Consider the following 16,903-nt stretch of genomic DNA (forward strand, 5'->3'; position numbering starts at 1 on the left):
GTTTATATGCCGTGACTTCTGATTCAGTTTTAGAGTGCTCTTGAATCATCAAGGGCCTGTGAAAAACAAACTTCAGTGACCACACCAAGCCACCCACAGAGAGCCCCAGTGCCAAAATCCAGGGTTACCCACTTGGTAACGGGAACGGGAACATCCTGACTTCCAGCGGGCCCACAGCTGTCCCTGAACTTACTGTCGGCCTGGGAAGATGGCACTTCCTGACACCCACCCCAGCAGGCTCAGTGGATCACACCCTCGGGCCTAGGCAGACCTGGCCCGCTACGGACTTGTCGTTAGCAACCTAGACCTTTAGAATTTGTCAGATGATACCTACATCTGATTGTACTTCTTATCTTGAATTTTAACATAAACTAGAAAACTACATTATTGGTCAAAAGCATTCTCCTCCCCACCTACCTTTCACTGTCAGGGAAATTCCTTTACCAGTATCCCAAGAAGTTTAGGGCTATTTATAAATAAATACAGGTGGCTACCAGAAACTCTTCAGTATTTTTTTTGGTCAGTCATGGGGTTTGAACTCTGGGCCTGGGCCCTGTCCCTGAGTTCTTCAGCTCAAGGCTACAACTTAAGCCACAATGAAACTTGGGGTTTTCTGGTGGTTAATTGGAGATAAAAGTCTCCGTAGTCTTTGGTGCCCCGGCTGGCTTTGAACTGTGATCCTCAGATCTCAGCCTCCTGAGTACCTTCAGCCTATTTTATGACATTGTAAAGATTCTGTGCCCTGTACTCACTGTTATCTTTCAGATAGAAAAGAGCCATTGGTGGCATTAATGTTGCTTTCACATGGAACAACAAAGGAATTGCATCTCCAGCCCAAGGTTCAGGCAGTGTGTCTATAGAAACAGGACATCTGGGGGGCGGGGGCAGGGGGGCCTTCACTTCCTCCACTGTGAGTCTGGGACTGTGGCCCTCACCTCTACCACCAGGTTCATCCTGGGCCAGTAACTCAGATCCAGCTTTTACCTTTGTAGCAAAACATTAGCTCATACACATTCTTATTCCTATGCTTGAAAGGTCGCTTATAATCTCTATGACAGTGCCTCTGAGCACAGAGACAGAGGGACAGTGACATTTCCCACAGTCCTAGGTGCCAAGGCCAGCACACTTGGAAGTTCCTCTAATCTGGAATAAAACTCCCAAGAGGGGTGCTGGTCCCTGTTTCACAGTCAGAGAGACTAAAGCCAGGAGGCTAGGGAGTCTCCCACAGCCACAGGGAGTGTGAGTTTCCATGCCTGGCCCTCCCGTCTTTTGTTGTGTGACAGGACTGGGTTTACACCGCATCATCACTCACAGTGAGCACATTATTACTATGAGTGCCTCCCAGAAGTGACTCCTGCATGGATCAGACAGTTCCCACTTCCACAGCCCTGTGGACAGATATTCTCACACCCGCCATTAAGGGACGTCTGAAGTTTGAAGAGGGAGGGCTCTGCCTAGGCCCTGCAGTGAAGATAGGGTAAATCTAGATCCTTGCAGCCACCATGACCAGAGTCTAGGTCGTCCTTCAAAGTCATACAACTTCCCACACACGGCGGTCCCATAATGATAGAGAGCTCTCACAACACCATTCCATAAATGCATTGTTTATTTTTTATGTGATCATTCATTTACCAGGTAATTTAAACGCACGTAATTGCCAATGGGCACTCTGCTAAATGTTAAGGGCACAGAAATGGAAAGTAACAGGCCTGGTTCCAGCCCAGGAGCAATTCTTCCATTATCTACCATGTTCCTCCTGGTATGATGGCCTGTAAGTCTCGGAGATGCCAGTCCTTCCAGTCTTTGCAGGGTGAACACTGAGACGTGTCTTCAAGAAGAAACAGACTTTTCAGAAAGGGAAAATGGTGAGACTGACAGAGTGCACCTAGGCCCCAGACCTAGTAAAGTGCACCCATCCATTCCCAGTGCCTGCTGCCTCCCCGGACATGGAGCTCGATGCCTGGGCACAGGCCACTCTGAGCCAGGGCTCTGCCCTTACTTCAGTGTACTTTGGATGCCTTCTGGGACGGCTTCCCTTCCTAGTCTTTCAGATGGAAACCCTTGCACCACCCGCTATGCTGAACCCCTGGGTCATATTTGTCAAATGGATGATGGGAAGAACAATACTTTCCATTAAGCTTTCGATCACCTAAGTTTATAATATAGTTTGAGTTTAGACTGTATTGTTGTTATGTTGAAAATGTCCACAAACTTAGAAACAAGGTCAAGTGGATCAGTTACAGAATAAATCCCTAGATCTTCAACACTGCCCCTGAGGACATCAGAAAAATCAGGAAACTCACTGAAGCCCAGGGCTAGACAGCTCTGACTCAAACTGAAAAGGAGTCAACACATTTTGTCATCTTGAAGCGCACATTAATTTCTGGGCACAAAATTAACTAAAGATTGCTATTGCATGCTGCGTCTTTTAAAACATTTGGCAAAATGACTTATTTCTTTAATCGTACTACTTTCCCAGAAATTAAAAAAATAGAGAGAGACAATAACTCTGAAATTGAAGAAAAAGGAAGTATTGCTGCCCTGAAGGCCTGGATCCCTGTGGCATTTGGACCTACTCACCCCAGGGTGCTTCTCATGATGCCACAACTCAGAGAAAGGTCACAGCTCAAAAAATGGGAGGGTCGGGATGCAGCAACGACTGTCTCTGGACATCTCTGCCCAACAGATGGAGCCATGACTGTGAAGGAAAATGCATCAGTCTGATTGAACGCATCGCAAGCCCCGTGGTAGCGGCATGCAGGCTCACAGTGATATGAAAGCATTAACAGGGAAATGTTCTTGAAGACATAGTTCAGTGGCTGTGATAAGGAACAGGTATCTACCCAGAGCTGTGAGGAATCTCTGTATTTCATGCCATCTAAAGCCCACGCAAAGGATTTCAGAATTCTACATTTTAAAATGTTTGTAGTGGTTAGTTTCAAAAACCTTTTGTTCATTTATCAAGGAAAAACACTTGTGATTCAGATATTATTATTCATATGTCGTGAGGGGGAACTAATATATGGAGGACAAGAAACTAATACAATCAGAACTCATGTGAAAATTCCTAAAATTAGGGTACATTTCTCATTGTGTCTTAAGCAAAACATCACATGGGCTGTTAAGTTTCATCTATAGAAATTCATGATTAAAATTACATTTATTCAAAGATTATTTTATTAACAGGAAATTTTCTTCTCAAGTCTAATGATACCATTGTCTAGCAAGAATACAATGCAGTACTTTGGAATTCTAAATTTCTTTATACAAATAAAATAAATTTCTGCATACAAATAATGTAATAGCAAAGAATTGAAAGGGAGTATTTATCCCAAGCAAGCTGAAATGGAGAAGAAACAGCAAATACATGTGATGCTTTTACAGTGTTGGGATTTATCCTAAAGCAAAGGGAAGGATCATTTTAACTGGTCAGTCCAATTCTTTCACCCAACAAAAGTAGAAACATGAGACTAACAATAAATAAACAGAAACCTAACAGAAGAGCTTGTCTTAAGACAATGAACCACGTTTGAGAGGCCAGGCCAGAGCCGAGAGCGGCTCAGGTGGCTGCTCTGAGGACAAGGGGCCACGCACTCTCCGCTCCACACAGACCCCCACAGGACGCCTGCAGAGGCCCCATCTTGAAAACCAGTTCTCTCTGACATTTTTTGTTACTATTTTTATCATTTGGCACAAAATTTGCCCTGGAGAGCACAAGATAATTTCCCACTGCACAGATACCTGCATCATCTTCCCAGTAGATCGAGGAGAATAAATTTAGTTCAGTAATCATTCATGATAAACATCAAAAATGCTTCAGTAAACTAGAACAAAATAAAGTGTACAATGATTTAAAAATTACCTCCTACAGCACTGTCCTTATTGATTAGATGTGCAAAGCTTCCAGTGAGAGGCCAGTAGAATAAGATGTCTGCTGACACTGGAAGTCAGATAGCTTGGAGGGTAGGAAAGGGAATAGAAGTGTTACAGTTGAGTTATAAAATAAATGAATATTACCTATGTATGATTGCATATGTGCATTGAAAATCCAAAAATAAAATAAAGTTTAGCCATAAACTTTTTGAATTTAATATGTTTTTGACTTTGAATACAAAATCAAAAATTTGGGAAAGTGGGAGGAAAAGCACAAAAAGGAGTATCAGCGTTCAAGAAGGAATGTACTCACTACCTGCTGGGCATGGGGGCTCACATCTGCCATCCTAGCCACTGAGGAGGCTGAGATCTGAGGATGGAGGTTCAAAGCCAGCCCCCCAGACTCTTACCTCCAATTAACCACCACAAAACTGGAAGTGGTGCTCTGGCTCAGGGAGGTAGGGCGGTAGCCTTGAACTGAAGAGCTCGTACAACACCAGGCCAGAGTTCAAGTCCCACATCTGATTAAAGAAAGAAAGAAAAAAGAAGTGATGTACCCACTACCTGATGAATGTAACTGTAACACTTCTATATATTTCTCTGACAATAAAATACTATTTAAAAATATAATTTAGCTCATTATAAGAGCACTTGAACCTATAATGTTGCTATACAGTAGGCTGAGACCTGAGGATGACAGCTCAAAGCCAGTCTGTGCAGAAAACTCCCTGAGACTCTTACCTTCAATAAATTACTCAGAAAAAATAAATACTTTTTAAAAAATCAGAAAAGAAAACCTCACTAAAGAAACCTTACAAAACACTGCAAAATACTGCCAGGAAATAGTACTAAGAGAAGAACCAGCTTCATAGAACATAGAAAAGAGCACATTGCCACACACAGGCACGTTAGAAACAGCTCAGCATTCCTTAAAAGCCAGTGTGGGTGTGACACAACCCAGCTCTTAGCTGCAAATGTGCCCTAGCCCAGCACAAGCCCTCCTGGGCACCACAATATCCAGTCAAGAGAGTAACAAGAGCATAATGCAAACCCCTCTAAAACTGGGGCCAACACAATAAAATTCACGAGTTGTGACACAAATGTTCTTGGAGCTATTATTCAGCAATAAGAAAGCACAGCTCAATGTGACCACAAAGATAATTCTCACAAATAGGATGTCAAGCCAAAGAAACTAGACAAAAAAGAATCATTTCATGTGAGATCAAAATCAATCCGTGGTATTAGAATCAAGGCAATTTTCTTTGTAGAAAAGAGATTCATCTTTGGAAGGAGCCTGGTGTTTGGTTTTTTTGAGCTTAGCAGGGATGCTCATGGACGTGGCGTATACCAGGGTGAGGTGCCACAGGCCTGTGTGTGCACCAGTGTGTGTGTGTGTGTGTGTGTGTGTGTGTGTGTGTGTGTGTACTCACAGTTTTCTTTCCATTTTCACATTTTATTGTCCAGGTGATGTACAGAGTTGTTATAATTACATACTTAAGGTAATGAGTACATTTCTCATTTTCCCTCTCCTCAACCACCCCCCAAGTTATAGAGTTCATTTCCAACATATTGTCTTGAAAGTATCACTGCTTCATCGGCTCACCCTTGGTCCTTTGTCTCACCATCTCATGGTTCCCTCCCCTTCCCTAATTCAGATCAGCATCTCTGGCCATAAAATAAATGCAGCTCAAAGCAACACTGAGATTCCTCTTCACCCCAGTTAGAATGGCCATGATCAAGAAATCTAATAACAACAGATGCTGGCAGGGATGTGGCCAAAAAGGAGCACTACTACCCTGTTGGGGGGGGGGAGTGTAGATTTGTTCAACCACTCCGGAAAGCAATATGGAGGTTCCTAAAAAGACTGAACAAAGGGCTCCCCTATAACCCAGCGATCTCACTTTTGGGCATTAACCCAAATGTCCACAAACCAGGCCATACTAAAGCTACCAGAAAAAATATGGATTCATTGCAGCATTATTTATCATAGCTAAGCTACAGAACCAACCCAGATGCCCCTCAGTAGATGAATGAATCAAGAAAATGTGGTATATATATATATATATATATATGTATATATATACACACACACACACACACACACACACACACACACACACACACACAATATAATTCTATGCTACCATCAACAAGAAATGGAAAAACTTGGGAAAAGATTAAGTGGAATAAGTCAGAACCAAAGAAACATAGACTACATGGTTTCCCTCATTTGTAATATCTAGTGCATGTCTAAGATTTCCCTAGCAGAGGATCAGAGCAGAGGTCAATAACTATGCACATATGACCATATAAGATGATGCTAAGCAAAATGAATTTCAAGACATGGAAATGAGATTTTTCCTTGTGATTGTTGTTTTTAATGTACTATGTGAAGTCATTTCTTTTTTCTTACTTTATTTCCCCTACAATTTATCTCTTGTTGTACGTGATTTCATTACCTGCTATATTGTATATACTGTCTATCTGAATTAGGGAAGAGAAGGGAAAACAAAACGGTGAGGCAAAGGACAAAGGGGAACCAATGCAACAGCCATACTTTCAAGGCAATATGTTAGAAATGAACTTTACAACTTGGCAGGGGAGAGGAGGGAAATTAGGGAGGAGGGAAAGTGGGAGAAAAACATGGGAGGGGGTAACAATGTTTGAGGAGAAATGTACTCACTACCTTACATAAGTAACTATAACCCCTCTATACACCACCCTGACAATAAAATTAAACTTTAAAAAAATTGTCCTCACAACTTCGCACTAGCTCTGTGCGCCTTTATTTTGTAGGAATTTTACTTTTGCTCATAATCTGGGGTTTATAATTTTTTTGCCAGTCCTGGGCTTGAGCTCAGGGCCTGAGCACTGTCCTTGGACTTTCTCAAGGCTAGAGCTCTACCACTTGAGCCTCAGCACCACTTTTGGCTTTTTTTTTTCTATGTATGTGCTACCAAGGAATCGAACCTGGGTCTTCGTGCATGCTAGGCAAGCACTCTACCACTAGGCCACACTCCCAGCCCCCATAATTTGGGGTTAAAAGTCAAGGGACTGCATCTGGTGAAGGCCGTGGGCTGGTACAGCCCCCATGTGTGGGAATACCACGTGGTGTCTCCTCTACTCTCTCCTTACACGACTGCCAAGACTTAACCATGGCGTCCTACCTAAGTCTATCCACTCCCCAAGCCCCACCCTAAGCTCCACAGTCAGATGACATCTTGGCCCCTTTAGACCACGCCAGGAATGAATTTCAACGAAAGAGGCCTTAGAGGACTCAAATAATGTCTAAACCTCCACACCATCTTCATAATCATACTGGGCATTGGAATTTCTATCATCTCTATGGACTCAAGGTTTTTAAATGGATAGTCTCACTGATATGACACTAAACCTTAAAAATTCAATTTCTGTTTTTCGTAATTCCTTACTCAGTTCGGCTGCAAGCCATTTGACTCTGTGGAAGTGTTTGGCCCCAGTTTAATTGGCATCATCTCCTTTGGGACAGCCATGATATTGGCATCAATACCTTTCAAATGCCATTTACTATCTTTCCAAAGACACTATTTGCAGAACTACCCTATGACAGGGCCAGAATAATATACCAATGATGACTTAAGCAAAAGAAAAATGTATCAATTAAAGAATGTTCTTTTATAAAAATACTGTGATTACCAAAGGCCCACGTGTTGGCAGTCACTGCTATTTCAAAGCAGATTTCATGTGATGGAAACATAACTGATTTTAGAAGTGAAAATAATTGATGCCTCAGATGTACATGGCACTAAAAATAGGATTATCTTCCACCAGAGGGTCCAGATGCACTGTTGACTAGAGAGCCCCATTCCACAGCCAGATTTGAGGCGCCAGGCAAGGAGGCTCTCTCTCCAAGGCATCTTGATCTGGGCATATCCAGCCTTCCACTGCTTCTGTGAAGCTGGACACTGCTCAGCCAAAGCCACCTGGACCGAATCCCCTTACCACACCATAGTTCTGCAAGTGCTCAGTTATAGCAAGGTAGAAGGGTTGTCCCTCTCCCCAAAGCAATGGATAGAACCACAGCAAGGAGAGGACTGGATCAGCTCTGATTAGAAGGAGCTGAATGAGCCCAGCCAGACTATTCCTGGTGCTGCAAGCGGCACCAGATGACAACCATGCACACATGTGCCCACTGACATGGATGCAAAATAGAAAGCACCATGCAAGTGAAGAAAGGGATGGGTGCACAACTGCAAAAGAAAGAAGAAAATCACAGCAAAGTTCTTACTAAAAGTTAAAATAACCGTGGCTTTCAAAAACAGAACATGTGGGGAAATGTGGAAGAAGTCTGTAAGTTTGCCATTATACAGTTCATTATAACTGAAGTACAGTAAAAAAAATATTGAAAGGGTAATAGGAGCGAATTCAAATTTGAAAGGAGAAAACTTTTGAATGCCAGCTTTCCACGGTTCCAGGTTCCACACCCTCAGATCTAACTACCCACATATCACAAGAACTGGGAAAGAGTTTGCATTGCACTAGTCCCATACAGGTTTGTGTCTTGTCATGATTCCCTAAACAATACAATAGGACACTCCTTGTATGGGGATTACGTAAAGTACAGCAGAGGGTCCAGGGGTTCAAGCACACCGCTTCCCCTGGGAGAGCTGGACATGGGAGGACCTGGCACTCATAGTCAAAGGAACTGGACATGGGTGACAGTTTTTAGGAGACTAATATGTTAGAAACTCTATGACAGGAAACAAATGTATAACACCAGAAAAATAAGAGGAAATGTTTGAGAAAGTAGACTCCAGATGAGGCATATAAGGGATTGAATGTGCAGTCTTTGCAGGAGCTGGCCACACAGTCTCCAGAACCTGGCCATCCGGTTTCCATGGCAACAGAGCAGCCAAGCGGATGGTTTCCTCAGAGGGAGACAGACTGGCTCTGTGGTAGGAAGGGAGGAGACAGGTCACAAGTCCCACCCCATCCTTCCCAGGGTGGGCGGTGAGCTGGGAAGGTAGGGTAACTCTGAACTACTCTTCCTTACTTGACAAAGTGAGTTTCAGCTCGTGCCTCAGGGATGGAGAGCTGGAGGTCCTGCGCCTGCAGTTAGGTGGGCAGAAAACAGTTCAGCATGTGGAGCATTGCACAGGTGTGTGTAGTGTGGCCGCGTAAAGGTGCTGGCACCACACAGCAGGCCCACCACCCTGGGAACAGCTCCTGGCTCATCTTCCCATCATTGATGCTCTCAAGCACCTAAGAGCCACCAATGCCCCCAAGTGCCACCAATGCCCCCAAGTATTCATTGTTGTGTTTTTCTTTTTTAACAGAAACCTGAAAATACAGGGGCAAGTGTCAGCAGAGCCTCCAGAGTTCAAGGCCGGAGGCCCACATCATCCTGCACTGTCCCCTAGAGCAGCCTGCAGCCTGCAGGTTCTGCCCTAGGTGAAAATCTGGGGTGGCAGGTAGAGAGAGGGCAACAGACACAGCTAAAAGAGCATAACAGACACAGTGTCTTGGCAGAAAGCAGGGCGGTGGAAAGAGTGTTAACAGCACACTCCATCTCAGCACTGGACAGAATCCAAAGTCCCTGATCCCCACTCTTCACTACTCCTGGAGACGGTTCCTGGGTTCCCTGGCTTTCAAAATAAACCCCCACCTTACCCAGAGGTGAGCAAGGAAAGGGGCATGTTCTGCAACCTAGAGCTTCAAAACTGGGTCTGTGTTACATGGAAATAACTTTAGTTTTTACTTACACAATCTTAGAACTACTTGGATTTAAGAGAAAAGGCTGTGTAGGTCATATGAAAGAGGAGTGTCAGGAAATGCCAGTGGGCAGTGCTCATGTTTTCACAGTTCTTTAGCACATACAGAATCCCTGGTACAGTGTGCCTTGCACACCATCCTTTGTAGCCTGTCCCCCAGCCTCTGGGTGTACCTGCCTCCACATTTTAGGAAAATGGGAAGGTGAATCTCAAGGCAAATGCTTACCTCTGACTCAAAAGTTCCAGGCAGGAGCAACTGAAGCTTGTAAGGCCAGAAAAAAAAAACAACCTAAAAAAACGTCTAGAACTTCAAATTTAACTCTTCCTGTTGATCAGAGAATCTGTGACCAAGACCAGTCATCCATGGCTAGCACCCAGCAACAAAACTCAGTGTTCAGAAGGAGGCTGAGCGTAGAAGACCGCACGTCAGCGCCCGGGAGCGAGCACCTAGGACCAGAGCCGGACATCACAGGAATTCAGGCACTAAAACCAGAGTGCAACAGCAGGCCTTCCTGAGGGCTCTAGTCTGTACATCCTCTTCCAAATATACACCTATCTAGATCAGGATTTACTCCTTGATGTAAAACAAAGTGATATTTATTGTGGAATGATTGGCAAAACATTTTAAAAATGGACACATGTAAGATGATCATTGTAACAGTTTTACATAAAATTGCACGGGAAATTATTTACCATGGCCAAGTTAATGAGCAATTCCATCTCCTCACATAGATATCTTGCCATCGGAGAATGGAGAATCTTCCCTCTAATTGCCCGAAATGTGGGTGGACAGGACCAGCTGTACCAGGAAGTTCAAGGAGGCTAGACCGAGGCTAGACTCACTGCACAGTGAGAGGTGAGGTCACTGGAGTTCACTGAGGGGAGACCGAGGCTGGACACATTGCACAGTCAGAGGTGAGGTCACTGGAGTTCACTGAGGAGAGACCAAGGCTGGACCCACTGCACAGTCAGAGGTGAGGTCACTGGAGTTCACTGAGGAGAGACCAAGGCTGGACCCACTGCACAGTCAGAGGCGAGGTCACTGGAGTTCACTGAGGGGAGACTGAGGCTGGACCCCTGCCCAGTCAGAGGTGACCTCACTGGAGTTCACTGAGGGGAGAATGAGGCTGAAGCCCTGAGCAGTCAGAGGTGACCTCACTGGAGTTCACTGAGGGGAGACCGAGGCTGGACCCCTGCACAGTCAGAGGGGACCTCACTGGAGTTCACTGAGGGGAGACCGAGGCTGGACCCCTGCACAGTCAGAGGGGACCTCACTGGAGTTCACTGAGGGGAGACCAAGGCTGGAGCCCTGCAAAGTTAGAGGTAACCTCCCTGGAGTTCACTGAGGTGAAACCGAGGCTGGACCCCTGCACAGTCAGAGGTGACCTCACTGGAGTTCACTGAGGAGAGACCGAGGCTGGACACACTGCACAGTAGGTGACCTCACTGGAGTTCACTGAGGGGAGACCAAGGCTGGACCCCGGCACAGTCAGAAGTGACCTCCCTGGAGTTCACTGAGGGGAGACTGAGGCTGGACCCCTGCCCAGTCAAAGGTGAGGTCACTGTAGTTCACTGAGGGGAGACTGAGGCTGGACCCCTGCCCAGTCAGAGGTGACCTCACTGGAGTTCACTGAGGAGAGACCGAGGCTGGACCCCTGCACAGTCAGAGGTGACCTCACTGGAGTTCACTGAGGCAAGATTGAGGCTGGATTCACTGCACCATCAGACGTGACCTCACTGGAGTTCACTGAGGGGAAACTGAGACTGGACCAACTGCACAGTCAGAGGTGACCTCACTGGAGTTCACTGAGGCAAGATTGACCCTGGACCCACAGTGCAGTCAGCAGTGGGACCACTCTCATGCCCCAGGCAGAGGATCTTGCTGGGCTGCTGTCTGGAGGTAGGTCACAACGGGTATTGTGAGCTTTTCTTCTCCACCCTTCTGCACATGCTCTCCTGTTCCTCTACTCTTCCAGGCTCTTTTGCTCCACCTAGATTCCTTAGCTGTGGTGCACACTCCTTGAGTGAGGTTCGTTATGAACTCTTTCTGTGAGGCCTGGAACAGTAGAAACTACTGTTTCATCTTCTCACAGACTGCCCCATCCTTGAGGATGCTTGCGAACCCTTCTTCTTAGAATTCATATAAATTTTTCTATGTGAACCCATTTTGTATGATTGTTACTAATTTTTTGTAATAAAGCTCTGATAAGAGCAGAGAAATTCAGAAAATTTACATCTGTTGTTTTCACTGTGACAGAATAGCTGCATCACGGTTGCCCAATCTGCCATTCAAAATCAGTATATTTTATTTGTGAAAGTACAAGCATAAGACTGGATTTGCTATTTCTTAGGCTCTTTCTTCATCATGTGTGTATGTACATGTATACTTATATATTGCATGCATATTAAAGCTATAATATTTAAAAGAAATCAAGTAGTAATAGATAAATTCATACCTACAAAAGAAATACACCATTAACAAAAGTATATATCTGAAAATGCATAGTAAGGATGATAGCAGATTCAATTATTAAGCTAAAATAATTTGCAAGGATAAAATGACAAGCAGATTGAAGTCAGTAGCGTTCATAATTATGTGCTTTATTTCTCCAGTGTATTTCTGCACATTTGGTTTTTAAGATAAAAAAGAAGCATTGCAGAAGTTAGTTTACTCAAGACAGAAACATGTTTTTATACTAACAATGAAATTTTTAATATGATTTTGCACCACTATGTAAATACATTTCAAAGATGGATTTGCAAATAATATTAATTTTTTCACCAATCCTGGGGCTTGAACTTAGGGCCTGGGTACTGTCCTTGGACATGTTTTGCTTAAGGCTAGCATTCTGCCACTTGAACCACAGCTCCATTTCTGGCTTTTTCTGTATGTGTGGTACCAAAGAATCGAACCCAGGGTTTTCTTGCATGCTAGGTAAGCACTCTACCACTAGGCTATGCTCCTGGCCCAATAATGATAATTTCCAAGTTTTCACTTTATTTTTATTATTTCCAGGTTTTCACTTTATTTTTAGCTATTTTATTTATTTTTAGTTAAACTTAGCCTAAGCCCTCGGGCTGGCTTTCATAAGCTTGAAATCAAGCCAGTCTCTTTTGAACAAGAATTCTTTCCTGAGGGAGTTTATGGTTCAGGAGCTCTGTACGGGGATATGGAGAAAAGGTTCAAGCCGTGAGCATCCCCTCACTCAAAGCCTAGAGACATGCACTGAGAACTGGATGGTGATGGTGTGTGGCTGGTCTGACACATGAGGCTGCTTGGTTACCCTATGGTCAATATGAAGCCCTGGGTCCTCAGATGAAGAAAGGAACTACTGAAGGCAAATAACGAAAACTGAACTTTCATCCACGGACAAGTGTCTCACAGCTTCTCACAAGGTAAGCAACTGTTAGAACATTGACTTCCTAGGCACAAACCTGTTCCATACAGCAGGGCTCTGCATCCATGGCTGCAGAGAGCCCAGTGTCTACTGCAGCTCTTCCAGAGGAAGAGGAGAGACTGCACTCACGCAGAATGCAAATCGCAGCCAGAGTCCCCAGCCTTTACCCGATGGGAAATAGCAACACATTATTGTTCTGAACGAGCATGAGAAACTAACGACCATACTAAAAGAAAAACAAACCAGTTTCAGAGTACCAAGATTGTTGGACATATAGTATATTGGAGAGGTACCACAGATTTACCTAAAAAATAGTTTAGCTTAATAAAATTTGCTCGGTGTGAGAAAACTGAAAACTCCTCCCACTTGATGCAACCTCATCCGACATAGCACTAACAAACCTAACCTCATCTTTCACGATTGTATTTTTGGACAGCAGTACTTCTTAACATTGGATGGTTTCCACAATAAACTGACTCTTCCTAAGGCTTTAGTAAGTGTGTGGTCCTTAACAATGTGAAAAACACACAATTTGGCTTGTTAGAGTTTATAATTAAATCAAATCTTAAAATGCTTTGAGCAGAATAGATATCTGTGTGAAAAATGTTAATTAATGTTCAGAATAAATTGTAGGTAGGCTGTTATGTTCAAGAATCTCAGAATCACCAACACAAACATGGAGTCTCTGGTCTTTCTGTGGCAATTCTTTTCTATCCCTTTCATAAGTGTCTTATTGTTGTTAGTGTACAGTGATGTGTAGATTACTGTGCATATACAGAGGGTTACAGTTACATACGTCAGGTACAGAGTGCTTTTCTTTTTGGACAGTGTCATCCCTTCCCTCGCTCTCTCCCAGTTTTCCCCTCCCATCCGCACCCACAAGTTGTACGGTTCATTTTCAATATAGTGTCTTGTGCTGCATTTGTTCACCTTTGTCCCTCCATTTCTGTGCCCCCTTAACTTCCAAAAAAACAGATAAATGAACAAACAAGGCCAAATGAAAGGGAAACAAAAACAGCAACAAAGGAAAAACCTCTTGTTTCCATTTCCTGGAGTTCAGTAAATATTACTTTTTATGTAATCAGATACACATAAGTATTGAGATCCTCTCCAGAGAGTATCTGCCTTTGGTCTCTCTGTGTGTGAAGGCCTGGTCTTACAAAGTACTTTCTCTGTCCATCTGTAAGGAATACCATATCACAAAACGGCATTGCAGCAAGCCAACTGAGATGTGATTGCCAATCAACAAAAACTTTATTCTCTTGGTTCTGAACATTAAAATTAAAGCAAACATCTTAATCACAATTCATATCTTTAAGGAAAGTTCTTTGCCTACAACACTGTACATTGAAGCCCAGAAAACAGCTTTTCCCAGGAAGCAACTGCAGCACTACTTATCAGAAAGGCATCTGCGTCAGAACTCAGATTCTGAACTCCATATGGTGTGGCCTGAGGGATGATAACCATGGCTGGATACCTAGGGAGGAAGCACACACCTGGCAGTTTCCTAGAGGGAGATAAAGAGTTCTTTCGTGTTGGTTGGAGTCTATCACAGCCTGGCGCGTATGGATGATAAAGAGGTCAGATGTCCTTAGAGCAGCAACTACAGCGCTCTTCATGCAGAGGCTGTGTGAATGTGAGCGCACTGATGCATCGCGCTGTGTGACAGCCTGCCTCCGTCGGGAGGGTAGGGTGCGCAGTTCGTTTTTGTGGATAAAGATTTGCCGGTATCTGTTGGTTTAAGGAATGCCTCTGTTCTATCTTCTATTTGTTTTGTTTCCTGGGTGTGTCTTCACAGCCAACAGCAGCTCTCCACAGGGCTCTGCCTTTACCATTCCTGATGTGAGGGAAACAGCAGTCCTAAATATCATTCCAGGTGAGCATGCAGCAGCCTCTTCCTTTTCTCTTCTAGGACTGTCCTGCGTTCAGATCAGGAGTACAAGCTCTGAGAGGAGCGTGTCATGCAGCCATCTGCTGCCTCTGAGAACCTAGACGGACGTGGCTCCCTGAGAACACGTCGGTCACATAATGGAGTTGTACTGACTTGGAGTGCTGGAGCTGCAATCTGCATCCCTGATGATGCACTTATTTTAAGTGTACTAAATTTCAGTGTCATCTAGAGTTAACTTAGATTATGGTGGCAAAAAGTCCAATGCAAGTTGTTTGCTGGAACAGTGTCTTCAGGAGCCATAGCTGTGCCTTGGCAGGCAGTTGTGGCTGCCATGTAACTTCCTCAAGATGCCAGAACTGTTCAGAACAGCTGGCATGAGGACAGACTGGGGGAGGCTTCGGTGGTGGTTCTCCACAGGTCAGCCAGCCTCCTGGAGAAGGGTCAAACAGCTGTCATTTAGAAAATCAAATCAGCTCAGCCTGTAAAAGTGTCACTTACTTAAAGGAAAAATGAACATTAAAACAAAAGCTCATCATGAACACTTGCATTGCTTTCACAGTGCTTCATGGTGTCCTAACAATACCTCACTCTTGACCAAGTGTCCAGGGACACTAAAGTCTCTGACATTCACTGTTTCTGTGGACTTCTTAAGTTTAGCCACTTGCCACTCAAGATGGGACATTTCTCAGGACACATCCCATCTTGAATGACTTCTTATTCTTATACATCACAGAGAGCCACATAATGTGAATTCTTGATGTAGCTAGAGGATGGGGTAAATTCAGGATGCATGAGGCTACTCCGTGAAACACAACAGCTCAACCACAGGAAAACAGAGAACGCCACCTTGATAGAAGCAGAAGCAACCTACTCCAGACACCAGACTCCAGGTACCACCACATTGAGCCTGAATTCCAGTCTCCAGATAGATATAAATAACTTTCTGCTTATTAAAATACTCAGGCTAAGGTATTTTGTTTCAGCAATAGAAACAGTTGAACTAAGACAAGAAGAAAGAAAAACAAGGAGTGGGGACAGAGAGAAATCATACTCCAGTCTTTTTGTTACATGAGGTTAGAGGTCAGCCAGAGAAAAGTAAACAATGAATTTTCCAAAGTCTGTCAGATTCAAGAATGTTCCTGATCAGCTACTAATAAAATTTTCTTTCTGGCAGGAGACCAAAGATAGATTTTTTTGCCCTAGTTCCTAAGAGGCACTTAGGAAATAGATGATACTTGACCATTTTTATATCAAATATATGAATCTGATAAACTTGGTCTCATATGTTTGTGACATTATCTTAACATTTAAATTTTAAATGAAAATATTATTGTTTTGCTTTCATGCTGCTTATATTTATTACTAAATATCCATTTTCCAAATTAATATTGAATCATTTTTTGAGATTTATAACAGAATTTTCATCTTTAAAATAATTTCTTTATATATTTAATCTTATGAATTTCATACTTTAAAAAAATCTTTGTTTCTTTGTTGTTGTTTTTTTTTAGTTTCAACTCCTCCCTATTTTGCTAACTGAGGTTCTTGACCTACACTTCTAATTTTGAAGCTACAGGGCTGTGCTGGGGCCCCGATTCCAAGGTGCTTCAGAACGAGGATGGCGTGTGGAGACCCTGGAAGGCCCACCCGCCTTCTCAATGGTGCAGCTGAAGGAACGGTGAACATTTGGGGCTTGTCCTCAGTGGAGAAAGGCTTGACGGGGGCTGCCCGCTTCTTGACAGGGTTTCCTTCACCTTTCATACCAACACCAGGTTGCTTCAAGAGGGAGGACCGAAAGACAGAAAGGAAATCTGTCCAGGCCTCCTCTGGCCGTGTACATAGGCCTGGAACATGCGCCACCTTCTCTTCTTGTACTCTAGATGCCAGGTTGTTGAAGAATCACTCTCTCTTGTGAATGGAGCTCCGCCTCACATCCATCCCCAAACCTTTGCTATTTTATCTTATTATCATTTGTTTATTTAGTTGGTGTT

Source organism: Megascapheus bottae, chromosome 7 (genome assembly GCF_031878675.1).
Source record: "Megascapheus bottae isolate mThoBot1 chromosome 7, mThoBot2.hap1, whole genome shotgun sequence".
NCBI lineage: Eukaryota > Metazoa > Chordata > Mammalia > Rodentia > Geomyidae > Megascapheus > Megascapheus bottae.